Genomic DNA, 27,492 nt, shown 5'->3' with positions numbered 1-27,492 from the left:
GTTTAATTCTAAAATTATAAAATTTTCAGATTTGCACGGTAAACACTTAAATCTATTAAATAATTGTATTTGTTTAGCCATTTATGGATTGAGAAATACTTAAAATACTTATTTTTATTTGGAAATGAGATCATATTTCGTGGAAGAGCTTAATATATTTTCGGAACAGACCAAACTACTTTTGCTAGATAAATCAGCCAAATAGTGCCATTTTTTCGATTGATCTATTAATGGCATGCAGATTATTTTTCACACATTTGCTATTTGTAATCGATTATTGCCAAATCGATTGATTGAAATGATCGATTGGCTTAAAAGTGTAGCAGAGACCATGGTATTCTTATTATAATTGGTAAACATATATAAGAGCACGACTGTCACGAACCCGATAAGCAACATGTCGACGCTGACACACTTCAAACAAACAAAAATATAATATTTAATTTGCTATTCTGCGTGAGTTCAATGTTGTCTTAATGCTAACATATTTTGAAATGCGAGATGTTCAGGGAGGGCAAGATGAGTTGGGAAACACCTACCATATTTTGGTATACGGGGTGGATGAAGGGAATCCAGGTGTGAGGTTGGTCTGAGAGCTACGCAAGGCAATCATTCGTCTCTTTACCTTTACGGGAACCAAATTGTATATCTGTCAGTAAGCCATTTGCTTCGACTCAATGATCGAGGTGAAATAGGATAATTTTCTCGAACAACTTCCGCATACAGGAAAGTATTGCAAATGGTCGATACGAGCTGTGGTCGGATGCTGGTTTTCCAGGTTTTTGGATGGCGATGACATTCACTTGCCTCCAGTTGTGAGAGACAATGTTACTCTCAAAAAACTTAAAAACTAAATTCATCCAGCGTCTCTTGGCAGAGTCTGGCGGATTCTTCATCAAGTTAAATTTGTTTTTGTGTGGCCCTAGGGCTTTATTGTTACATGATAACAGGGCAAGTGAGAACTCCACCATTGGGAAGTGTTTCTTTCGCGCCATCGTAGAGGGATGCGGCACGGTGGATCTTCTGCTCCGGGGCGGAATCCGGACAAACCTTCTTGGCGAAATCGAATATCCAACGGTTTGAATATTCTACGCAATCGTTAGTATTGTTTCGGTCTTGCATACGCCGGGCCGTGCCCTAAAGTGTGATCATCGATGTGTCTTTCGTTAGTCCGTTCACGAACCGGCGACAGAAACTCCGTTTCTTGGCTTTTATCATACTATTCATTCGCTTGTCCAACGTCGCGTACTGTCGATAACTAGCGGGTAACCCGTCGTCCCGGAAGGTTTTATACACGGCGGCCTTCTTTGCGTATACATCTGAGTACTCTTTGTCCATGGGTTGGAAGGCCGTCCATAGCAGTTCGCGCCTAGTATGCGTTTAGTTTGAGCTTTAATCGCTGTGTCGCTGTAATCAAACTAGCCAGGAACCCGTAATCTTTCTCCGGAGGAAGCTCTTGTGTGGACTCGATTTTGTCGGATATCGCGTACACGTAGCTCTTCTAATCAATATTTTGTGTGAGGTCATACGAAACGTTGATTGTAGTCGATTACGCTGAATTAATTACGATTGGCAGATGGTTGCTGCCGCGGGGATCAGAGATTTCCTCCCTCAGGCAATCTCACCGCAGCGATTTCGAGCAGAAAGACAAGTCTAAGGCGCTCGGGCGCACTAGGAGAGCCAGAATCCGTGTAATTTCACCTGTGTTCAAAATTGTTATATTGAACTTGCTGCAAAGCTCTTGGAGTGGTAGATCGATTATCGTCATGAAGGCAACCTCTTGCCGTACCGTGGGAGTTAATATCACCTAAAACTAGCCTCGGTGCGGGGAGGAGTTCCGCAATATCGTCAAGTGATCAGTGGCTAACTGAGGCTCTAGAGGGGATGTAGGTGGAAACAATGCAAAGGTCTTTGCCTTTAATTCTGGTTTGGCAAGCGACAACTGCGATGCCTGGCGTTGAGGGGAGAATTGAAAGAATAAATTACTTCTCGATCCAAGCGAATCATATTCAAATCGTAAAAGTTGGAGTCTAATAACGAAGTAAGCCATCGGAGGATGCAATCGCTGAAAGGAGTGGCCATTTTGCAGTCAAGTGCATCAAGAATTTTTTTGGGGAGAAAGTTAATTAGGATGCTTTTAAGAGGGTCAGAAATATTTAGAGCTGTAAAAATATAGTCCACAAGTCAGAGTATTTTATTAATCCAGCGCTGATTTCTTCTTTCGACTGAGACATGGGAACACTTGGAGTTTTTGATGTCCCAGGAAGTGATGGGAACTCCATTTTCAGTTTTCTGACTGAGACCAGGAGCTACTTACTTCGGTTTTGCACCAGTACTTCCTCGACTAGTTATTTTTGGAGGACCTTTTAGAGTCTCCTTTTAGACTCCTTACAACAAGCTCAGGAGAGGAGATGTTCCTCCTTTTCCTATTGCTTCTAGACACAGCAGAAGATGTTTATCACAGTCGCCTTCGTCTGTGAACAAGTTAGTATAGATGTTGGTAGGGCCCGATGGCGTAGCTATCTATAACACTTTTGCAAAAGATTGCTGAGAATGTCCCTGGAGGGAACGCTTAAGTTTTTCCTCGAGCTGTTTGTACGCGGGACGTGTCGCGAGATCATGTGGATTTTCTCCACAAAAACAGAAACACTTATCAACATCCCTTCTACAGGAATCATTCACATAATTCCCACTGAATTTCCCACAATGAATTTTATTTTTCAATGAGAGGTTGTGTATCATAGTTGTTTGCAATTAATACAATTCATGACCCGCGATACAAAAAGATAAAAAGATCTGCCTAGACGTACCTTGTCAAAGAGGAGGTAATTGGGTAGAGCAGACCCGGCAAAGGTCATGTGTCAGTAAATCCTAGAATTCAAACTCGATTCGGAAACGGCCCCGCAGACTTCAACCCGATTTTCTGGTACATACACTCTGTACTCCTTCGTAAAAGGCCTTTGTTATTTGCCTGATTCAAACTAGTTACCACCACCCGAAGCTTAGCAGGACTTATTTTCTAAATTTCTGTCACGGCCGAATATCGTTCCGTGAAATCTTCAATAAATTCAAACTCATTTTGTTTGTGGCTCGCAAGAAGATCATGTTTAGCTCGGTTGTCGAGCATGGATATACTTTGAGCCAGGGAGTAGATTTTGTTTCGACATCCATCTCACCTTGAGTCGAGCCATTGTCAGGGAAATTCATTTTTGCACGGGCCTATTGCCCAGTGCACATTAGTAGTAGAACTAAGAAAGGGAAACCTGAAATAATAGCGGTACTTATCGTTTATAAATAACGGTATCAAAGTAGCTCACAAGATGATACACATTTCCACTGCTGCATTGGTCGTATAACTATTAATGCGTACACACAAAAGAAGAAAAAATTCCAAAATCTTGAAGAGGCGGACAAGACTGAGGATAACCTTGAAAGCGGATTAGCTAGCTCTGCATTACTGCATTGCACTGCACGGATTAAAAAACCTTCTACACGCTCTGAAAGTCACTGTGCGAATGTCTCTATAACAATTGCTGAAATGGAGAAATGTGGAATCAACGTTAGTTTGCGGAGTTCTTTAGATCCTGACAAAGATCGAGTGGTAATGGATGTCATAGGCACCCACGTTCACTTCTACGTCAGGAATAACCCAAGGTAGCTACTGGAGACCGTTGATGTTTCTTCTTTACTTCAATGACGTGTATTTAGTGCTGAAGACTGCTCGCCGGTCTTTCATAAACAATCATAAAATAATTTGCCTTACTCGCTCAATTAAAGATTGCAGAATTCCAGAATGTTTGTATATTAGAAGAAGCGCTATGTGATCTAATTCTCACAAAAGATATTCTGACAGAGCTCTGCATGGTTGATCCCCAAAAAAACTATTACGACTGGGAAAATTTTGCCAGTCGCGTGCAAGCACAGGTTCAGGGCGGGAGAGGGGGAGGGTTCCTTTAGAATTTCCTAGGTTTTTGGGCACCTGATATGGTCACCTTACTTCAACAGCTTTGTTGTTTTCGTTCGTTGACGGTAAAAGTTCGCGGATTAAATAAATCTTAAACTGGGAAAAGCCATTTACGTAAGGATCTTTTTTGATACCAACCCGACTACCAACCAACTATTGTCGCATGAGTTTGGCAATGTTGATTCTGTAGGAATAACTTCACAAGATCACAGTATCCAATTGCTAAAAAAATTTTAAGAATGCAATGAATAATCATGTTTCGGATACAAAGTCTGCCAGTGGCACAAATGCATACTAGCATATGAAGTATACAAACCGATGCATACGAAGTGGTCAAACTTCGCAAAAAGGCTGTGATGATGCTTGTTTCCAAATGATTTATACATATTAAACACTTCTGCTAAGATTACCAAACATTAACTAGTGTGAATTGACAACTAATCGCTTACTACAAAGTTTTTTATGTTTATTTATTAAAGTTTTAACTCCAAGGGTCATTCGGCTTTTTTGATGTAATGTGCAATTTTAGAAAATAATAAATTACGATTCATAAAAAATAATAGAAAAAAAACTTATATTATTGCTGGTTTTTGGGGCGCACTGCTTTCCGCTTCTCGTAGGTCCTCAAATGGTGGGATAACAAAATTCTCACAAGTTTCCTATCTCATGCCTCCACGCGAGTCTAAGTCTATTGATGACATTTGGTCCTTAGACCGGCGACGATTGGGTGCTATCAGTCTTCTGCCGATAGTAGCAGAATGAGAGGGTGCGAACAGATCTAGTCGAGAAAACATTGCCGTAAAAATGAATAGTTGATCGGAAATTAGCCCCAATACGACTAATCTGACTAGTATCGATGATCACGGGTCAATACGTAGTGAAAATTCGCCGCGTCTGTTTTTATGAACCTAATTTCAAGCTCCGTTATTGCTAACAAACCCGTGCATCAGGTTAACAATCCTTTATATTTCCCTTCAGTGTTCGTTATTATCGCTCGTGTACTTGTATTCCAAAAAAGTCCGATATGGAAAATAAGAAATACTTTCCATGATTTATAACATCTCGCGCTATCTTTGCCTGTATAATGTGTTATCACTCGGTAGTTTTCAACCCAATAAATATGGGTCATTCCATGCGAAGTGTTCAAGGCATGTGTAATCGACCTCCACGGATTTGAACAAAATTTAAAGGAATTGTTCATCTAGGGCCAATATATAAAAACCCAAATTTTTATGACAATTGAACCACCCCTCGGGTCATGGGAGCACCCCCCATTTTGGCAAATTGCCAAAACCCTTGATTTTCTTTTGATCATATCTCCGGTTCTATTTACTCTAGAATCAAACCACAAGATGGCTATTGAAGAAAATTGTTCAAGGAGTCTATAAAAAATATTATTTTTTGCCGACAGTGTTGCCAACTATACAATTTTTTCAGTTAAATATTAAAAGTTAATTTTTCTCTCAATACGTATATTTTAATTTTGAAAGTTTCATGCCATCGCGTTCCTCAGACATTTTTACATAAAAAACACTTATCATCCCAATATAATATGAGCGCATCCTGAGATACACAGTTTTGAAGAGAAAAAAACCGCATTTTCCCATATAAAATCGCAAGCGCACAACACTAAAAAACTAACTTGAGTATTCTGAGTTCAAACATAATTTTTCGTGAAGTAGACGAGAAATGATGAAAAACTACGTATTTGGTTTGCTTCTAGCAGATCAGGGTCGATTTTTAAGACAGTTTGAAGATTTTCTCAATTTTGGCCAATAAAAATGGATTTTTATATGAGAAAATCGGAGTTTTTCCCTTCAAAACGGTGTATCTCAGGATGCGCTCATATTATATTGGGATGATAAGTGTTTTTTATGTAAAAATGTCTGAGGAACGCAATGGCATTAAAATTTTCAAAATTGAAATATACGTATTGAGAGAAAAATTAACTTTTAATATTTAACTGAAAAAATTGCATAGTTGGCAGCACTGTCGGCAAAAAATAATATTTTTATAGACTCCTTGAACAATTTTCTTAAAAAGCCATCTTGTGGTTTGATTCTAGAGTAAATAGAACCGGAGATATGATCAAAAGAAAATCAAGGGTTTTGGCAATTTTCCAAAACGGGGGGTGCTCCCATGACCCGAGGGGTGGTTCAATTGACACAAAAAATTGGGTTTTTATATATTGGCCCTAGATGAACAATTCCTCCAAATTTTGTTCAAATCCGTGAAAGTCGATTTCAAGTTTGCATCTTTTTTTGATCACTTCGCGTGGAATGACCCATATATCGTAGAGAAGAAGTAACAAATTCCGTCTAAAAACTGTTTCAATAAATAGTGATCCGGCCCATTACGCAGATAAGTTTAGCTTACCTAGGCAATACTCCCACGGTCGGCTGTGTGAAGTTCAAATTGCTTTTGTCTAGGGAACATAGAATACTCTCGGTAGCCGACTGCCCAGAGTTTAAAAAGAACCAAAAACTAAACAAGATATTTTCTTTTTCGAGTCATCGTGCACTCGAAGACTAACTAAACAACTACCTAATAAAATATGCTTTATAGGTCGCATCGCTTGCTTGGAGCGAATCCTAGACCTGATACCCTTCCAAACTTCCAACTCCGCGACACCTATGGAAGAGTCTGATGAATCGTCGTCCTTCCGTTAAGTAGATAGAGCATCAACACTTCCTGTCTACCTTAGCCTTTATCCTTCCCCGTGAACGATGAAGATGGGGGCGGCCGGTAATGATGGCTATCATGCTGTTGAGGTTTTAATATGGGTAGGATTGGTATGAATTCCTACTTACCATTTCCTAAGCAACTCTTATTAGATAATCAGCAGTCAAACATGATGAAGTCAGTGTGCAATCCGCCAAAATCATCGTCACAACGCAACGCAACGCAACGCACTGCTTTCCGCTTCTCGTACTGATTTTCTTTCTTGGTGGTGAGCAATAACCATGTTTACCTTCAATCACTTGCTGCCTTTTATGCTCAATGCTGATCATTCCGTCTGCCCTCTCGCTCGCTCGTTCGCGTTTGCGTCCACGTCTTCGCCGCTGGAGCTTCGGTTATCACTGTTAGGTGCTCGGTTCTTTTTGTGTTTTCGAGTGACTTTGGTGTAGATGTCTCCTTTCTTGTTTATTTCCTCCCTGGGTATGTTAACTGTTGGCTTGAGGATACCATGGAATATTATTTATTCGACATTTGTTTTTTGGCCAGCTGTCTGTGGTGCATCAGCAGATGTTGAAGTATATTTGGTAGTGTTGCCCAGGGTATGTGCATAGGGTTTTTCTATGTAGTTTACACCTTGGAATGATCTGCCCTCGAAGGTCAAGTAAGATAATATAGGTTGATTCAGCCGCGTTCGCCTAACCCGAACACCGTTGGGGATGCCAGGGAAGTAGTTTCCCCAAGTGTCATTAGAAACGGATTCCACTTCTCCATATTTCGACATGATCCTTTTACAATAATCCGTGATAGTAGGAGGTGCCAGATCATGTAGGCGTGTTTTCGTTAGATCAATATTTATATAAACAGGGATCTTGATTTTGATATTTTCATATTCGACATCATCTTGCATGTGCATGTCTCGTATGGTGTAGCTGGATATGTGAAACTTCTGTAAGATCAAGTTCCATTTTCGCCTTGATCAACTGTTCCACCTCGCGCACTGATGGTCTAAGACGGGGCTGCGAAAGATCAATCGCAGTTGTGTTCTCCCGTAATGGATAAAAAATGTTTTGTGGTTCACTCATTTCACACGCAGTGCAAAGGAACTTTGCTGTGTCTGTATGTTAGAGAGGCGCGGCACGGGTAGTATTTTTTGTTTGTATGCTGTTCGCAAGCGGTGTACTTTTTGGTTTCTAATCTGTACGACATGAGTAAGCAGACTGTACAAAGTTTTTGTTAAGTCTTAATATATTTTTCGAAAATCCAAGCATGATACTTTTAAAACAATTAAAGAGAAAAGATCCCGAAGAAAATAGATGCTTTTACTTGGTTTAATTTCAGAACTATTTAGTTTTTGAAGAGTTGGTAGTTTATAATGCTACGCCTTTATCAAAAGTTGACATTAAAGTTTTATGAAATGATTGATAAGTGTCAAAACGAGAACAAAAATGAAAAGAATAAATCTGATTATACCCATATCGCCAACGTCTGTTTCGAAATTTGGTTTCAAAATCAATAGAAAACTCTTTTGTGCGATAAACGTAATCAGAAAGACCTCAAAAAGTACGATGAAACGTAGAAAACATTTTTGAAATCCGGGCCGTCGCGAAATGGCAGGGTCAATGATTCTCAGGGAAATACTACAAGCTGAAAGTCGAGCTGATTCAAGTGGTGCATGCCAGAGATATGGTTACTATCTTGCAAAGTGGATGCTCCAGAAACACTCGTGCATGTGCACCTGGAGTTTTATAGAGGAAACAAAATCACTTTACCTTTACGGGAACATGTAGAAACGGCACACTTGTGTCGACTGCGATATGCAAAGAGCGCAAGAGGAGCTTTCTGGAGACAACGAAAACTAGGAATTTCAAACTCTTTTGTAGCACTATTTATCGCAAACATTGCAACAACCACTGAAAAATCTATTCTTTTATCAATCAATTGAAAACTTTCGATGAAAATTATGTTTGAAGATAGTAAATTATACTTGATATAAAATAAACTTTTGTCATTGTGAAATCAACTTTCATTTTTATCTGAATCTATTCTAATTCAAATCGTAAATGCAAACCATGAAAATTTATGCATTCCACATCCTGTATAAGCAACACAACTATGATAAGGCTTTCCTTTTCGCCTTCAATGGAGCAGGTGCAGGGCAAACTGTGAGACTTGATATTTGTAAATAAATGTTGCTCACACAAGGTTTCGTTAAAAGCTGTTATTTGATCGTAATGCTCCCAGCTGAATTATTCATAAAACTGAAGCAAGCACACATAACAGAGAGATTGTTAATTGCGATGCTGAAATTTGCCAACATTTTATCAGCCTTCCAAAGAAAATGCTGAAAATTGTTCCGACAATAGACTGCTAAGAATGCCACCATCTATTCTACCGTTAATATCCCGACTTCGCAGCTAGGTGAGCTCCCATTTTATCCCTCTATCAGCGTAAATGCGGATACGTCCCAAATTAAACTTTTTTCTTATTCATCAAATTTTACCCCTGCAGATAATTTACGATTATTTGCAAATAAATGCCACCATTTGTCCGCCCAGGCCACAGAATCACTTTCGCCGTTTCTGGATGCTATACCTCACGGAATATCTCATTTAGCCGCGAGCATTACCAGGAAGTTGTGACCGTGATGCTTTTCGGCACCGTTAATGACTGGCATCTCCGCTCTTGTTCGGTGCCTTGCCCTATAAACTGCCAGAGTCAGAGTGAATGGTCCCCGCCGGCTTGCTCGGTCGACCGGTCCGAACCGAGAACGAGCCGAAGATTTGATTTATGAACGCAAGAAGTTGGACATTTCGGAGCAAATGAGTTGGAAAAGTTTTTCCTGGCTCCATATGAACCATTTGCGAAACCGCTAACGGCGCCAGAAGCGGATGGAAAATTTTGTATGAAGTGATTACAAGGCGAACCGGGAAATTAGCAGACAGCTGCGTACGGGTCAGGTCTGGCCCGGCGATGGCACAGCAATCGGACCATGGACCATCATCTCCAGAGCCCAATTGAGGGCTGGGCTGATTCTGGATGGAGGTAATCAAATTTCTCACTTTGATTACCATTAGCTGGGGGAGAAAGTTGTCTCGAGAAGCTGCTAAATGGCACAATGGAAAACGTGGTTACGTAATTTAGTTTGATGCTAAATTTGTAGTGGGGATGCTAGTGACGCTCCTAAAATATAAGCTTTTTGGGGAAATTTTTGAACTTTGACCACTTCGATAAATACAAAATAACCTATTCTGAGTCGATAGCTTGGGAAAGCAGATCAAACTGAATGCAATAAGAATAATATTTTCAAAGTTTCTCAATTTTATTATATATTTTAGCAACCAGTAACATCATATCCCCCGATTTGAATAAACATCTTATTATAATCGGATTATGGTGCCGCATGGAATTGAAATCAGTATGGATGAGAACTTATACCGTAAACAGAAAAAAAAAGTTTTCCATTATCGATCCCATTTTTTAAGCCGCGCGGTGAAACACATCTAAATTCAATTTATGTTTCGTTTGATTGAAACATGTTCTACATCAGGTGCTGGCATCAATAGGGAATCATTAGGTAGCCCAGCTACATCCCATATATCCCGATTCCAGTTCCCGAGAACCACAATCACCAGCACCGTCTTCAAGGTGCTCTGATGGCTGATGTACAGATCCACAGATATGGGTAGAATGCAAATTGTGACCAGCTGGACTTGGTGTTCGGTTTGCTGCTTCTGAAAGACACAAGTAGGTATGTAACTCGAGCACGTATCACGATGAGATCCTCTGTCATAGTTTGTCTGTGGTGACGCACCTGGTTCCCACAGCATCAGATGCATATTTATCGATTGAGCTTCGCAACGCGCCCGTTTGGTGTTTGGAACGCTTCTGATGAAAATGCCGTTCAGACAGCTTCGAATTTGTTTGCTGTGTTGTTCACTGGCTAGTTACGGCTGTTTCGACATCGGGTTGACTACAACTGACAGGGAAAATAATGTGTTTTACAACGGGTGGCACTGTGATATCATGCATGCTATAGTGATAGGAGGAGGATATATTCGCACTTTGGAACCGCTTTCTACGGGTGTGGCTTGAATGGTCTGGTCCGAACGAAGAAGCGCGTTTTGAAATTCATGAATTCGCTTGGTGGAGCGTTACGGTTTTGTATTTACAAAAGAAACAGTTCGAGTAGAAAACAGGCTCGAAATTGAAATAGAGAAAACAGCCTGTCATGTGGTTTGCAATATCACGTTTTAATATCATGACTGTAGTTGGGGCTTCCTCAACGAAATTAAGTAGGGTTATGGAGAACGATGATATTTTTTTACTGCTTTAAGAAGTTTTTTAAAGCCCGATTCAACCCATACCCATTAAAATTAAATAGTAGTTTTTTAGCAACTTTTCTGGCAGCTTGCGTGACATGTTTCGTTGGTAGTTAATATTACAAAAAATAAAACTAATATCAACGGGAGGTTTTGTTTTGATAGAGTTCTGCTATGATAATCTAATCGAGATCTTGTGAGTTGAGTTTAATGACGGCGCCGATGGTTGGGTGGTAAGCGTGACCGCCACTCACCCCAGTTGGTCTGGTTTCAATCCCAGTCGAGGTTGTTGAGATTTTTCAGAGGTCACGCCTTCCTTCGGAAGGGAAGTAAAGCCATTGATCCCCGGTCCACGAGTTGATGAGTCGATAGCCAGCCCAGGTAGTGGGAGTGTCACCTCTCTGGCGCCGGTGTTTGGCCTCGTAGCGGGAATAGGCCGACGGAAAATAACCAGAACTAAAAGAAGAAGAAGAAGAAGAAGAATTGAGTTTAATACAGCAGTTCATGATGTTCTCGGTGTCGATGTCCCCGTACTACTTGTTTTGGTCAGCTCAACAACCTTCTTCTAGCAGGGAAAGCAATTTCTAGTTAAAAGTGACCTTACTAAGTATGTTTGTTTCCTCCAGTAACGATGTTTTGCTTTCTGTATGATTTTTGGCTGGCGATGGCAACTGAATCTTTTAAGATCTGATTTTTATCCTGTGATTGATGATGGGATATTCCCTTAATACACTCTCAAGATAATTCAAAAAATCGATTTTCGTCTCTGTTTTATGCGATAGATATATCTAAAATCTGGATACGCTATGGCATTACTGCCGGGCAGTTACATATCAAATGCCATGAAGTTCCGTAATCGGATTCACAAAGATAACAGGAAAGATACTCAGCAGTCTATCAGACGAACATGGAGCAAAGGTCGAGGAGGGTCACGGCGGAGTACCTCAGGGCTTCATACTCGGCCCAACGCTCTGGAATATAATGTACAACAGAGTGTTAACATTGGAACTGCCCGGGGAGTCGAGATCATCGGTTTTGCAGATGACGTCCTGATGATAACCGTCGAGACCCTCATGGAAGTGGAGATGTTGACGGCAGAGACAATAGGCATCGTTGAAACCTGGATAGCTGATGTCAAGTTTCAGCTAACTCACTTCAAAACGGAGGTCGTGCCGATCAGCCACCAAGAAAAATCCAGCGTGTCGTGATCAGCGTCGACGAACACTCACTTCCATCGATACGTGCGCTGAAGCACCTGGATCTACGATCGGTTAAATTACAACAGCCATGCCGACTATGTATGCAAAAAGGCTGATTGGACAACTAATACATTGGCAAGGATCATGCCGAACATCGGAGGAGCAAGGTGCAACACGAGACGTCTCCTGATGAGTGTCTCATCCTCAATACTGAGGTATGTCATTCCGACCTGAGCTGCTACGCTGAACTCAAAGCGGAATCGGAAGCAGTTGTCAAGTACGTTTCGCCTAATGGCTGTTCGTGGTGCGAGCGCCTGCAGAACGATATCATCATTGCGTCATTGCCGGGATGATTTCCATCTGCCTCATTTTGGCTGAGAACGTGGAATGCCACTAATGGTGAAATACACGAAATGCAAGGAGACTGATCAGAACGGTGGCAGCAAGAGTGGTACAACACGAAGAAAGGAAGGTGGACCCACCGACTTATCCCAAATGCGTCTGCTTGTGTACATAGAAAGCATGGAGAGGTGAATTTCCATTTGATGCAGTTTTCGTCCGGGCACGGATACTTTCGGAAGTACTGCATCGGTTTGCAGGAGACGCGACAACATGTGACCTTCGAACGCCCCAGGTTCGAAGAAGTGCGAATAGGTATGCCTGGTATAACAGTGGACAATTTCGTCGAAGATATGTGCCACGACGATCATATCTGGGATGCTGTCAACAGAGTAGTTACGAGTATACCCAAGTAGCATTTCTAGTTTTATGGCACACTACAAGTGCATTATAAGTTTTAAGAAGGGCTTCAAGAGCCCCATAAAACCTCAATTGTTACTAGGGTAGTCTCCGATCTGCAGAAAAAGTGGCAATGTACCAACAAGGTAGCGCCACCGGCCAGGAAGCCGCCGTGAAACCACAAAACGGGTCTCAGAAGAAATTCCACCAGCGGGGAACTCTCCGCCGGTGTAGATTAAGTTCACCGCCGGGGACCAGTTAAGTAGTGCGAGACACATTACCCGTTTTAGGTCATCGGCGCAACAGCGAACCGAACGTCAGGCTTCACCGGAATCCCCGGACTGACCACGACACCGTACCGGGTAGATCGCATCATACAGCTAGCAGTGGGTCGTTGAGGTGCCAGTGGACTGAAAGCTACGCTCTACCCGGAACCGCTGGACAGACTTCGGCACCTACTGGCTAGCCCGTTGAGTAAGCTAGGTTCACCACCGTGGCCCCACGGAGACTAGATCGAATAGGTCGGGACAAGGCGGGGAGCTAAATGGCTCACGGAAACGAACATCGGCATAGGGACAAATATTCCGCTCGGGAATTCACGGTAGGGTAGATTCGCCACCGTGGACTATCCGACTAAATCGTAACAAAAATGGGAGCTAATTGGCTAACGAAACAAAGACCGGTACCGAGAGAAACTTCGCTGCCAGGGAACTCTCAGTCGGAGTAGAGTAGTTCACCGCCGGATAATATCCGAGTAGATATCGATAAAGCTGGGAGCTAAATGGCTCAAGGAAGCGGGTATCGGTGTCGGGAGAAATGCTTCCGACGGGAACTAGGGTCCGAGTAGATCGTGATAATGCCTAAATGGCTCATGGAACCAGCATTTAAACGGCTCACGGAGACAAGAGCTAAATGGTGACGTAATGGACGGAGATAAGAAGTAAGAGGAGAGTTGAGAGATAAATCAAAGTTCGAGCCATTTCATAAACCTGCTAAGTTCCGAGATAAAGCAGAAGAAAGAGGTGCGACGAAAGCACAACGAGCCCCGACGAAGCAATACCTTAACGTAGTGCCGTGGGGAAGAAGGGCGAAAAAGGTAAGGAGTGCTTTTAGTGATTAGGCACGAACGTGAGTCGTGAGTCCCACATAGTATATAACAGTTGCACATAAAAGACAGACATTTGCCGAACTCGACGAACTGAGTCGAATAGCATAAGATACTCATACTATGAGAGAAAGGCAAAAAATGAATTTTCTGTAAATATTGAAATGTATGCGTGTATGTTTCCTAGACAATCAACCTATTCAAACTTCGCTTTTTATTCGAAAAATTATCTCTTACAGGATTTCGGTATATCTTTCATGCAAGAAATTTGAATTGATAACTAAAAAATCTTATCTAAAAGATCAGTTCCAATGTACCATTCACACAATTTTCCAAAAATCCCCATGATTCTTAAAACAATAGGTTCTAAATGTAGTAATCAGTCAATTTTTTCAACCCAAATAATTTAACCCCCGAAACACCCTGGTTACGACACTTTTCCAATAGTACTCAGGGTCGCACATATTCAAAACAACCGCCTCCACATTGATATTTAGAAATGTTAAGCTTTTTAAACTGGCTCACGAGAAGTTAGTCGAAGATTGTTTTTGTATAGAACCATTTTACGACGCCTCAGAGACGGACTAGTTCTTGGCTGAAAGAAAATAAAGAAAACCAATTTACAACGCATTTGTTTCGGTGACACTATGATTTATTTGCAATGTAATTTATTCTTATAGTAAGTGTTGTCTGTCGGGTTACGCTAATCCAATAAATAAGCTATGATAGATGTTGTGTGTCGGAACTTTTTCGTGTTCCACTTTCTATTAAAAAAAAATGGCTCCAGAGAATGCGCTTGGAGAGATCCACGTTATTCAGTCGACCTTTAATCGAAAATAAATCGTAGAATCTTCGAATAGGAATTGCTGTCTTTAGAGATAAATTTAATTCGAGAACCGTTATATAATACTAATAAATATGCCACTAATTTTATATTATTTTTATACATTTCAGGTAAGCGTACCATTGAATAATATTCTATTCAAGTATCAGTAATCGTAAGTATAAGTACCTAAAAAATAAACAAATACTCCAATGTAAACATACTTTCTGAAAGGAGATTTTTTAGTGTTTAATAATGTATTGAATTGTTCATTTCAACTAAAAAATTAACTCCAAAACTGTTCCATTGTGACATGAACTTATTTATGAGTATTGGACATCATAATGTCTAATCACAGTTCTATCACCTACAAGAATAATTCGGAATTGATTGAACATGGTTTGAGCTGTCTCTTTCGAGTCTCTCTCTCTCTCTATCTATCTATCTATTTATCTATCTCTCTCTCTCTTAGAAATGAATTTATCGCTAAATGAATCTTCTTTATTATTTAATTAGAAGTTGCATTAAATGTCAATATCATGTGGTCACAACCTTCTGAATCATCTGGTAATATGAAATGATACATCGGATGAGTAAAGTTTTCCACTAACTGCTTTCAATTTTAATGAGTAATGACACAAACTGGAATCTATTTAATTATCTCAAGTGTCTATATCAACTTAATGATCCAAAATCGCAAGCATGGAATTCCTGGAAAACACCATCGCAAATCAACAGTTATACTGATTCCATTTATTTCTCGTACCCCATCATACGGAAAGGCTTTTCTTGTAATTTAATTTAATCATGTTTATTACGAACCTCCTTTTCCATCTTCGGTTCCCATAGCATCTCGATTCTCGGACTATTCTTTCGGCTTGTGTACAATTTCTTGCCAAAAATAAGTCTAGCAGCACAATCAATCCCCGTTTATTCCGGTCCAATTACGTTGCTTTGCCACTGTTGCGAAAGGAAAATCAATGAGAAAAGTGATACTTGCAGCAATGTTTTTCGACTTTGCAGGCAGCCGATTTCAGCGTACAGGTGTCACTATTCTATTGACATTAAGTCTCAGTCGATACTCGAACAGATGACAACTGCAGCTATACGATTGACAGATTGTTATTTTCTCACCAAGCTGAGACACAACTGTAACAAGCAGAACGAGGTAATCAAGTGATACCTTGTGGCTTCTCAAATTCATTCTTCCACGAACTAATTATACGTCGGGTAGAAATTGATTTAATTAAAGCCAAGAACCCTTCTGGGCTCTGTTCAGTATTCACCCATGTGATGCTAAGCAGAACACTGGTCCTTGTTCCGCCCCATCCATCCGACGTTATCCTACGTTACTTGAACCACTCCAATACGTACAGCCACAGTGCCTGCTGTACCAGTCGGGAGGAATGACACGAGCATGAATGCAGGAAACAATCGCCTAATCTCCGACGTCGGACGTATGGTGGAAAGTGTCGAGAGTTTCTCTTCGTCCGTGAACCATGGCCCAAAGGATGAAAAGATGATTTTTTTTCCCGAAACGATCCTATTTTCAAACTAATGTGATATTTCATGAATATTTATCCGCTTATGACTTGCTGATATGGTGAGGAGGGGACGTTCATAAGCTACGTTATTAGGAAATCATATCGACGTTTTATGTAAATCTAAGAATGCATGACGGATTTTAAGGATGACTGCATGAGTTATTTCACGATAATGACACAATTAGTGCGATCAATTTTCCTGCCTGTAAATATCCGTAACATTCCTTCCTATGTTCATAACAACGACAACGCTGCATATTAACCAAAACAACAGGGAGTATCAGTGTGCTGCATACAACATTACAAAAATTATTAAAATAATTATATAAGATGTGAAACTAGTTTAGGACTCGTTCTACGGAAAATATCACATCATTTATGAACGACAATGCTGAATGATGACAAGGCACACATTTGGTAAGGGTAGAGATGACATATCTGTGGCTCTGGTGAGGATGACGAGGATAAAACCTCCAACCTTCAATACCGGAAAATGTTCACAATGTCATCCGAGTTACTGCTTGTCATTTTCTTCTCAATCTTGTAACCGTTTGCTTAAAACATGACTGAAATTTCTCGCCGGCATAGCAGTTGAATACCTTGCCACCAGTCCACCAATTTCAATTTCAATCTTCATATAAAATTTTATAAATCATCTAATACGGGATTGTAAATAAGTATCACTGCATTACTGGAACAAGTTTTCCTTAGATATGACCGCAACAGCAGTCACGCTCGACATAATCCTCAACACGTTTGTGTCTGCAACGGAAACAACTCGACTTGGTTCCCTTTTTTTCCCGCACGACAGACTCCAATCAGCTCCCCAGCAACCCGCAGGCGGTGAGTGAGGAAGTATTTACTTGAAGCTTTGGCACCAAACTAGACGCTGTGAAGGCAAAGAGAACACATTCTTCATCAAACTTCATTCGTTTTAGTGCGCTACCTCCCCCTCCTCAGAAACATCTTCACTGCCACGTCTGTCTTCCGTCCGTCTACGGTTCTTTCCCTTAATGACATTGTTGTTTTCTTTACGTCTCACTTATCAGCGTCCGCGTCGTGACGGTCGGTAATCATCATTATCGTAAGTAGAATCTTAATTTCTCTTACACAGTGTCTTTTATTTCTCATCACCAACGGAAAACGGAATGTGGTGATAAAACGTCGTCGACTCGACATTCAAGGATTCTCTGCCCCTCCACCCCCCGCCAGTGCCCATCGCCATATGTTCCATTTCCCAAGATCATAGAATAAAAAATTCGTTTTTTTCCTATGTCTGGAGCGCAAAATATGTTTCGTTTCAATTTGCTCAAATCTTTTCATACGCGTTTTATTTCCACGCTCTCAAGCAGACAGGCAAGCAAGCCGTGGGTGATGTTTTAGGCTTATGACAAGCATTACGGGAGGGTGAAGAGTTGTTGCGCTGCACAAGCTGGTGTAGCGCGCTTGTTGCGCAATGGAAAGTAAAATTATACAGAGCAGCTCGTAAACTTCGGGCGGAAAAATCGAAAAGATGTTAACGCGTGTTTGGTTAACAAAAGAAAACGTCTTTCGCCAATTTCGGTCGGTGGAGGGCCACATATTTAGACTCGGAGAAATACAAATATGAGTCTTGCCTTGTCATTGCAAACGGGTTTCAACGACTGATGGAAAATTGAATTTAAGCTTTGAAGCTAGGGACTCCTTCAAAATTTTGAAATAATAATACCGATTATTATTAGGAATAACAGCGTTTGACGACGGCAGGGGAAATGTATTGGAAACTGTTTGTTTTTTAATCAGTTCGTTTATTAGGCATGAAACATTCGCGAAAGCTTGATGTTGCTGAATGGAAAACTGTTGTATGATTTTATATACCGAGTATTTGATACTTGGGAATTTCCTGATTGAATTCAAGGGGTGACAGAGATGAAAGTGTATAAAGCCGGAGAATGCATAGATCTGATAATCAATTATCTGATGATCAATTCTTACGACATGCTGAATAGGTCCGTTGATTCATCTGACAGGACATGGATTGGACCCGTGGTGCGTACAGATTATTCAATTACGAACAGCTTTGCTGAAAGTTGCATATTGGTTGGAAATTACCGGAAAAAGTCATTAAGCTGTCAAGGTGAACAGAATTTATGATAATATCTAAGCATGATACAGCGTTTTTGTTAACATCGTGTGATCTAATAATTACGCCTAAATCGCAAAATTGGGGTCAATGACGTATTCGGAAGAATTTGTGGACATAATAAACTCTTTCATATTATGTTGTGATTGCAATGATTATTCTCTCTAAAAGTGGGATAAAATTATAGAGATCATGTCTTTAGCGAAGTTGTAGAACAAGCCTTTGACAAGAACTTTGCTGAAGACACAAAGTCTTCATCTTTATTATCTTCAACAATTTTACTTATTGTTTGTAGGTAACACCTTCAAAGCCAGTTCATCACTATAGCCTTTTAAATATCATCTTAACAAGTTGGGTATGTTCCGACAAAAAATTTCAATGATCAAAATAGACAACTTTCTATATTAGGAACCATTAATAAATTACGTAACGCTTTTATGGGGGGGGTGGAGGGGACACGACAAGTTGTGACATGTTGTGACATAGTGGGGAGGGGGAGTGAGCTAGATCGTTACGTAACATGTTTTCACCGAAGATAAATTTTGTTTCTTGGAATTTGTTACGTAATAGAGGAGGGGGGATGGAGAAATTTGTGACAATTTGTTACATGGGGGGAGGGGAGAGTCAATTTTGGTCAATCTTTGCGTTATGTAATTTTCAAATTTTTAAAAAATATCGTGTTTCAAATAGTTATTGGTTCTTTGCACTGAGACGGGTGAGTTTACGTCAATAATCCCGATCAGAACGACATAACAGAAAGCTATCAAATTTATATCTCATGTTGATATTTATTACTCACTGTGTTATTTTTGTGATATCCCAATCAGCAAGGCAAGCAAACTTATATCAAGATTATATCTTCTGGTGATATCATTGAACTGCTAATATGATTTTAATGTACGCATATAACGATGGTGTTATAATATATTACATATTCTTTCACAATTATCATTGATTGCTAACTCTAAATTGTAAAGGGGCAAATGACCAGTTGGTTAAAGCCCCAATAAACAAATCAATCAATCAGCTGTGAATGATTGTTATATTATACAAATGATTGTCTATTTGCTAATACGCTGAAGTCTCTTTTTATGCGTTTATATTCAACTTTATTCAAAAAGTTTTGGAATCGTAAAGTTATCAACAAGCTATTCTAAAGACTATAATTTTCATATAAAACTTATTTTAAAGAAGATGCAGGAAGTATCAAGCACTCCAGATGAAATAAAGAAACGCGGATTCAAATAAAAAAGCATTTTTAAACTATTTGTTATGGTTTAGTCAAATAATTATATAAATAATTTTCTTTTAATTAATTGTGCATATTGCGAAAACGAATTTTCAGAACTTAAACAACTGTTTGATATACACTGATTTCCACAAAACCGTTATGCATTTTGAGGATCTTCGAGGATCTTCAGTCCGATTTTTCCAATTTATGCGGGTTTTTCATAAACAACCGAAACTTGTCCAGTTTGTGGGTATCTTATTTTGTACGTTCGAGTTACCAAAGCATTGTAATTTTTTTATTTAAACTCCCGCATAAAAATAGTTGAGTTTGAGATTGTTGTATCTTTTCATTCCACCTAAGACAGTTTGACACTTACAATGAACTGACAATTGCTTTGAATGCGCATATGTACTAATGTTTCCGTTGTATTCGATGGTTCTTCGTTCGTTTAAAAAAAAACATCGAACTAACAAATTTTCGTAATAATCAAGATACTTGATTCATTTTGTAGAAAGTTAAAATAGGAATAATGCGACCTGTTCAAATTGTCGATTAAAATTAATATTTGTGAGTATGCTGCATAAAGCTATCAACATTCCAAAATGGCCTAGAAATCTCTGAATATATACATATCCCAGCTGGTATTATTGTTTGCTGTTACAATTTAAATATGTGTTTTAGATAGTGCTTGAAATAGCTAAAAACTTTAATGTAAAAATATTGAATAATTTCCTCCTTAAAACTAAACAAATTTAGAAAAGAAAATGTATTTTTGAAAACATGAAATATTCCAAAACTCACACCGAAGAATCCTCAACAATTTCTCGACTTTTATGATTATCTGTTATAATATTCGCAGATAGATTGAACTATTGTAAAAAATTGTATTCCTACGAATTTATTAGATATGAGATTATTGTACTGGTTTGCTTAATCTTCCCCATATAAAAAATGCCAATAAGAAAACCCCGAAAACGACTTTACTTGAAATCTCAAAATGCAAGCCTCAAAACTTTGGTATATGTTTCTTTGAATCTATGTCGTATTCTCCGTAAAATAATGTAGGTAACTTATCCGCTCAATGTTACCATATCGCATCGACATTATTTCTAAAAATCGTGTAAATCATGTTAACGTACAAGAGAAGCACCGAAGTGCACTATTCAGAATTTAAAAATAGCCCCACATTCCCAATCTGTAAAGACATTATAAAGCTATCCAGTCTATCGTAATATAGGCAGCTGTAGTAGTGAGTAAAACTGCATGAAAACAAAGTGTATGACACAAGGAAAACAAACAGTTCTTAGGCTTTGGCAAAGTTCAATGTGTGCGTTCTGGAAACAAGATGCTTCCATAATCGTTTTGCCCTTGACGGATTCGAGGAATATTATGCTACCATTAAACATCAGTCGAAAGCAACGTTGTTGGTTCATGCAGGAAACATCCACATAAAACTCAGAATACCCAGGTTCAAATCCCTATAATCCACAAATAACCATCAGCGTGTCATATATTCGTAATAACAATCAGCCAGCATGTATGCAATCATTTGACCAAACTATAAAAAGCTTTTGCTATATGACTTGCACGCTAAATTCGTTGATACTATACAATAGGTAATAAAACCTATATTGGCAGTGGGAGAACCTAACAAAATTTGTTATAATTCTGATAGAAGCCTATCACAGGTTGTCATATTTTTGATATATACTAGAAGAATTTCTGTTATGTTTTCTGTTATTTTACCAACTAACGAGACCAAAGTTATAACACAACTTGTTATCGTAACAAAGTAACTCAGTCTGTAATAATTTTGTTATTTCTTTCTGATCGGGATGTTTCCGGGATATTTACCAAAAATAGAAATTACTATCAGTTGCTGTTATGCTTTAGCGATTCATCCTAATAAAAGTGAGATTTTTTAAATTTTTATTTTATTAGTAGTAAAAAAGATCCGGCGATTTTGGAAAAGTGGTTGTGATCGCTTTCGTAAATATGCTGAGTATTGAACACACTAAGTATCTTCTATAGGCGCTATAGAAGTTATAGCTCGTTATATTTATATGACCCCCAAAAACATATTTTTAATAACTTTACATATATTCATTCCAATGAATAGAATAACTACGAAACTAAGCTCGACCCTCATTAACAGAAGGCAAAAATTAAGCCCGTACTATATTAAGCCTGTTCTAATGACCCTGCTACTTCTAGTTTTCCGATCTGTTTACTTCACATCCTTGCTCTCCCCTGGGTACCATGGCTCTAAGTTTCATAACTTTCCCTACACAGTAATCTCTAGCTAATTGAATGTCGTTAAAACGTAAAAAAGAAAATGTGACTAACATAGTCGAAATAAAAAAGGAAAAAACATATGAAGATCAATCAAGATATATAAAAGCAGAAATATCAAAAGACCAAGACAGCGAAAGATCCAAAGATACAAACATTTAAAGATCCAGAAATCCCAAAGACCGAGAGATTCCTAGATTCTGAAAAAAAATATCCGATGATCTATAGATTCTATGATTTTAAGATTCAAAGATCCAACGACATAAAAATCCAATAATCTAAAATTCAAAGATGTAAAGATACAAACATCTAAAGGTCCATAGATCCAAAGAGTCAAAGCCTCGAGGAACCAAAAATCTAAAAATGAAAGGATTCCAAAGATGCAAAGATACAAAAATTTAAAGATAAATCAAGTCCAATGTTTCAGACCAAAAATATTCAAAAATATGAACAGCCAAGGTTATAAAAATCATAAGATCCAAAAATCAAACGATCCAAAAATCCAAAAATTAAAAAAAAATAATTCAAATATCCCAACCCCAACGATCCATACATCCAAAAATGAAAAGCTCCAATGCTACAAAGATTTGAATGTACAATAATTCAAAGATATAAAAATCCAAAATCCAGACACCGTGAGATCCAAAGATACAAAGATAAAAAAAGCAGAAGATAATAAAATCCTATGATTCAAAAATCTAGACAACGATCCAATGATCCAAAAATACAAACATTTGAAGACCTAAAGACACAACGTCTCAAAGATCCAAAAATTAGAGGGATTTCAAAGATACAAATTATGTATCCGGCGATCCAAAAATCCAAACATCCAGTAATAAAACAATTCAAAAATCCCAAACTCTAATGATACTAAAATCCAAAAATATAAAGCTTCAATGCTACAAAAAATGAAATATGCGATAATTCGGAGATAAAAAAACCAAAATCGAGACACTGAGAGATCCACTAATACAAACATCGAAAGATCCAGAAACACAAAGCCTTACAGGCTTTAAAATAAAAAAATACATGGATTTTAAGAACCAAAGATCCAAATATTGGAAAGAACCGAAGAAAAAAAAAATTCTATGCTTCGCGAAATCAAATCATCAACAACCTCATCGGGACATCGAAAAAAAAACTCGAAATCGTGCAGCCAACGGTGAGTCGTGTGATTAAACGTCACTACTAAACTCTGAGCATCGAAAGGAAGGAGAAATGCGGTCAGAATGGATGTTCTATTAGTGATCAAGATCTCAAGCGTGTAGTGAAAGCGTTTAAGCGAAATCCCATTGCTTCGATCAGGGATGTGGGCGAAATATTGAATCTGTCCAAGTTTTTGTTTCAGAGAGCCAAGGACCGGGAGGGACTACATACGAACAAAGTACAGAAGGCTCCAAATCGTGGCGAACCAATGACTCAAAAGTCCAAAAATCCAAATATAAAAGGATTCCAAAGTTACAAAGATGTAAAGATCCGAAGCTTCAAAAATTCATGAATCCACATATGAAGCCATAAAATATCCCTAACTCGAATGATTCACAGAACTAAAAATTTTAAAAAATGGAACGATAAAAAGATTGAAATCCAAATTTCTAGATTGAACAAAATATACAAATCCAAATATTCAGACATCAACAAGACACAATCACTGCAAGATCTGAAGATTAAATGATACATATACCTAAAGATCCAATGATACAAAGATTCAGACAATGAAGAATGAAAATATGCAAAATTACAAGCATCTGAGGATCCATAGCTCCAAAGGCCCTTAGACTAAAAATTCAAAAATTGAAAAAATGCAAAATGTTCCATCATCCAAAGATTTTAAGATCTAAAAATAAATATATTTCAAAAATAGAAAGATCCAAAAATCCAAGAGACTAAATATGAAATAATTCAAAAAGCCCATACCTTAAAGATCTCATGATCAAGAAATAAAAAGATTCCATGATACAACGATCTAAATATTCAAAGCGCTATTTCTTTTTCTGGTATTTTTCAAGCCAAAATCAATTTTTGGATAACTTGCCGTTAAAATAGAAATTTAATGAACGCTTATGTGCTTTTATTTGCTATTTGAGTTCCCACAAATAAATAAATGTGGGTGTTTCCAGTACTACATTGAATGTAATAGCGATTTTAGAGAATGTAACTCAAAATGGCGTTTGGTCCTCTTTGGCTTAGTGTGGGCCATATATTATAAAGATCCAAAGATATATAGATACAAACATTCAGAAATCCAATGATCCAAATACTCGAAAATCCAAATTGTGTAAAATGAGCTAAATAATTGATTTTACCGATTTTACCGATTTCGTACTGTAATTGAAATCATTAATTATGACTTAAATGCACTACAATACACGTCACACACTACAATACCCGTCAAAAATACGTTCATGATCACAATTTCATAAACTGAGAGATTTATGAAAATCGTGACCAAGTTGCCGAAATCTTAAATTATAAGCTTAGTATTCATGAATTTTTTTATGTTAAGCTTGAGCTTGTGCGACCACCCCTGGATGCGACTTCGCTATCGATCTGGACTAGCTGAAGTTGCTTGCGGGAGGGTTGGATATTTTGGACACGAGTAGAGTTCATTATGTTCGTGATTTCAGGATTTGACAGAGCAACGTGATTTATGTTAATGATTTCGGGATCTTAGTAACGATTTGCGTAATTTAAATGTATGATATCAACAGTTTTATCGTGATATTCGTAGTTTCTCTTTGCCTTATCATGATATGATATATGCCTTATCATGTTTTGGTTACCATCGGTTTTTTTTACTAGGAGTAACGTGACAATATGAACTGGATTTAAAGTGTAACTGATTCGCTGTATCATTTTTGTACGCTATATTACTGTATAACGTATATCTGGTGCTCCGCACAGACATTACATTGAACCTTACTAAATTAATACCGATGCTCGAGGTCCTAATAGTTATTGCTCGTACCTATTACTGCTCGCTATCAGCTTGATACTATTAAGTTCATGACACAAAAAAATTTATATGCATAATATTCCAAATTTTTTGAGATAGTTCATGTGAAAATTTCATGATGTGTAGAATTGCATTGAACTGAAAACGACTAGGGATATCGTCTAATTAGCACAAGCACGAAAGATAGATCGTGAATGATGTACTATGAATCATAAACCAGTTCACGAGTCCATAAACAATATATTATGAATTCCCTTCCCAGAATATTTGTTATGAAATGTAGGTAATTAATATATTGTAAATCGTTTATATTTAATCAAAATGCAATATAGTGGATGGAATGAATATACAATACAATATCTCGTGTATTTTACAAAAAATCGCTATCTAAACAGTCCAGATACGATCACTACAAGTGCTGCTACCGAATAAATAATGTGCCAAAGTTCTAAGTATAAAAAGTCTTGATACCAGCAATCTTCGAGTCAGAAGTATTGATTTTGCGTGGGCATAGTACGGGACCCGATCAGAAAGAAATAACAAAATTATTACAGACTGAGTTACTTTGTTATGATAATAAGTTGTGTTATAACTTTGGTCTCGTTAGTTGGTAAAATAACAGAAAACATAACGGAAATTCTTCTAGTATATACCAAAAATATGACAACCTGTGATAGGCTTCTATCAGAATTATAACAAAATTTGTTAGGTTCTCCCACGGCCAATATAGCTTTTATTACCTATTGTATAGAATCAACGAATTTAGCGTGCAGGTCTAAAAATAGAATAAAGTAGAAAAATATAGCATACATTAAGGCGCTTTTCGTTTGGAAGCAAAAAACTTCATGTAGCAAAAAGCTTTCTATATTTATGTCAAATGATTGCATACATGCTGGCTGATTGTTTTTATGAATATATGACAAGCTGATTGTTATTAGTGGATATAGCGATTTGAACCTGGGTATTCTGAGTTTTATGGGGATGTTTCCTGCATGAACCAACGACGTTGCTTTCGACCGATGTTTAATGTTAACATAATATTCTACGCATTCGTCAAGGGCAAAACGATTATAGATGCAGAAGATGTTTCCAGAACGCACACATTGAACTTTGCCAAGCCAAAGGACTGTTTGTTTTCCTTGCATAATACGCTTTGTTTTCGTACAGTTTTGCTCACTACTACAGCAGCCTATATTACGATAGACTGAATAGCTTTATAATATCTTTTCAGATTAGGAAAGTGGGGCTATTTTTAGATTCTGAATAGTGCGCTTCGGTGCTTCTCTTGTATGTTAATATGATTTACACGATTTTTAGAAATAATGTCGATGCGATATGGTAACATTTAGCGGATAATTTACCTACATTATTTTACGGAGAATACGACAAATGTTACTTATGATTCCTAATAGATTTAAAGAAACAAATACCAAGGTTTTGAGGCTTGCATTTTGAGATTTCAAGTAAAGTCGCTTTTGAGGTTTTGCTATTGGCATTTTTAAAATGGGGAAGATTAAGCAAACCAGTACAATTATCTCACATCTAATAAATTCGCAGAAAGACATTTTTTTACAATAGTTCAATCTATCAACTGCGAATATTCTAACAGATAATCATAAAATTCGAGAAATTTTTAAGGATTCTTCGGTGTGACGAATTTTAGAATATTTCATGTTTTCTAAAATACATTTTCTTTTCTAAATTTTATTTATTTTTAAGGAGGAAATTATTCAATATTTTTACATTAATGTTTTCAACTATTTCAAGCACTATCTAAAACACATATTTAAATTGTAACAGCAAATAATAATACCAGCTGGGATGTGTATTTATTCAGAGATTTCTAGGCCATTTTGAAATATTGATAGCTTTATGCAGCATACTCACAAATCTTAATTTGAACAGGTCGCATTATTCCTTTTATAACTTTCTACTAAATGAATCAAGTATCTTGATTATTACGAAAATTTGTTAATTCGATGTTTTTTTTAAGACGAACCCATCGAATACAACGGAAACATTAGTACATATGCGCATTCAAAGTAATTGTCAGTTCATTGTAAATGTCAAACTGTCTTAGGTGGAATGAAAAGATACAACAATCTCAAACTCAAACATTTTTATGCGGGGGTTGAAATAAAAAAAAATTACAATGCTTTGGTAATTCGGAGAACGCACAAAATTAGATACCCACAAACTGGACAAGTTTCGGTTGTTTATGAAAAACCCGCATAAATAGGAAAAATCGGACTGAAGATCCTCGAAGATCCTCAAAAATCATAACGGTATTGTGAAAATCAGTATAAATCAAATAGTTTTTTAAGTTCTGAAAATTCCTTTTCGCAATATGCACAATTAATTAAAAGAAAATTATTTATAGAATCATTTGACTAAACCATAACAAATAATTTAAAAATGCTTTTTTATTTGAATCCGCGTTTCTTTATTTCATCTGGAGTGCTTGATACTTCCTGCATCTTTTTTAAAATAAGTTTTATATGAAAATTATATTCTTTAGAA

At 37.9% G+C, this 27,492-nt stretch overlaps 1 protein-coding gene across 2 annotated transcripts in view; it reads left to right on the top strand.

The window, feature by feature from the left end:
* Positions 1 to 27,492, top strand: part of LOC131692350 (protein still life, isoform SIF type 1) — a 432,447-nt gene that overhangs the window by 276,095 nt on the left and 128,860 nt on the right. The gene's annotated exons all lie outside the window — the stretch shown is intronic.

This window comes from Topomyia yanbarensis, chromosome 3 (assembly GCF_030247195.1).
Source record: "Topomyia yanbarensis strain Yona2022 chromosome 3, ASM3024719v1, whole genome shotgun sequence".
In the NCBI taxonomy this organism is placed as follows: Eukaryota; Metazoa; Arthropoda; class Insecta; order Diptera; family Culicidae; genus Topomyia; species Topomyia yanbarensis.
This window is presented reverse-complemented; position numbering and strand designations above follow the sequence as displayed.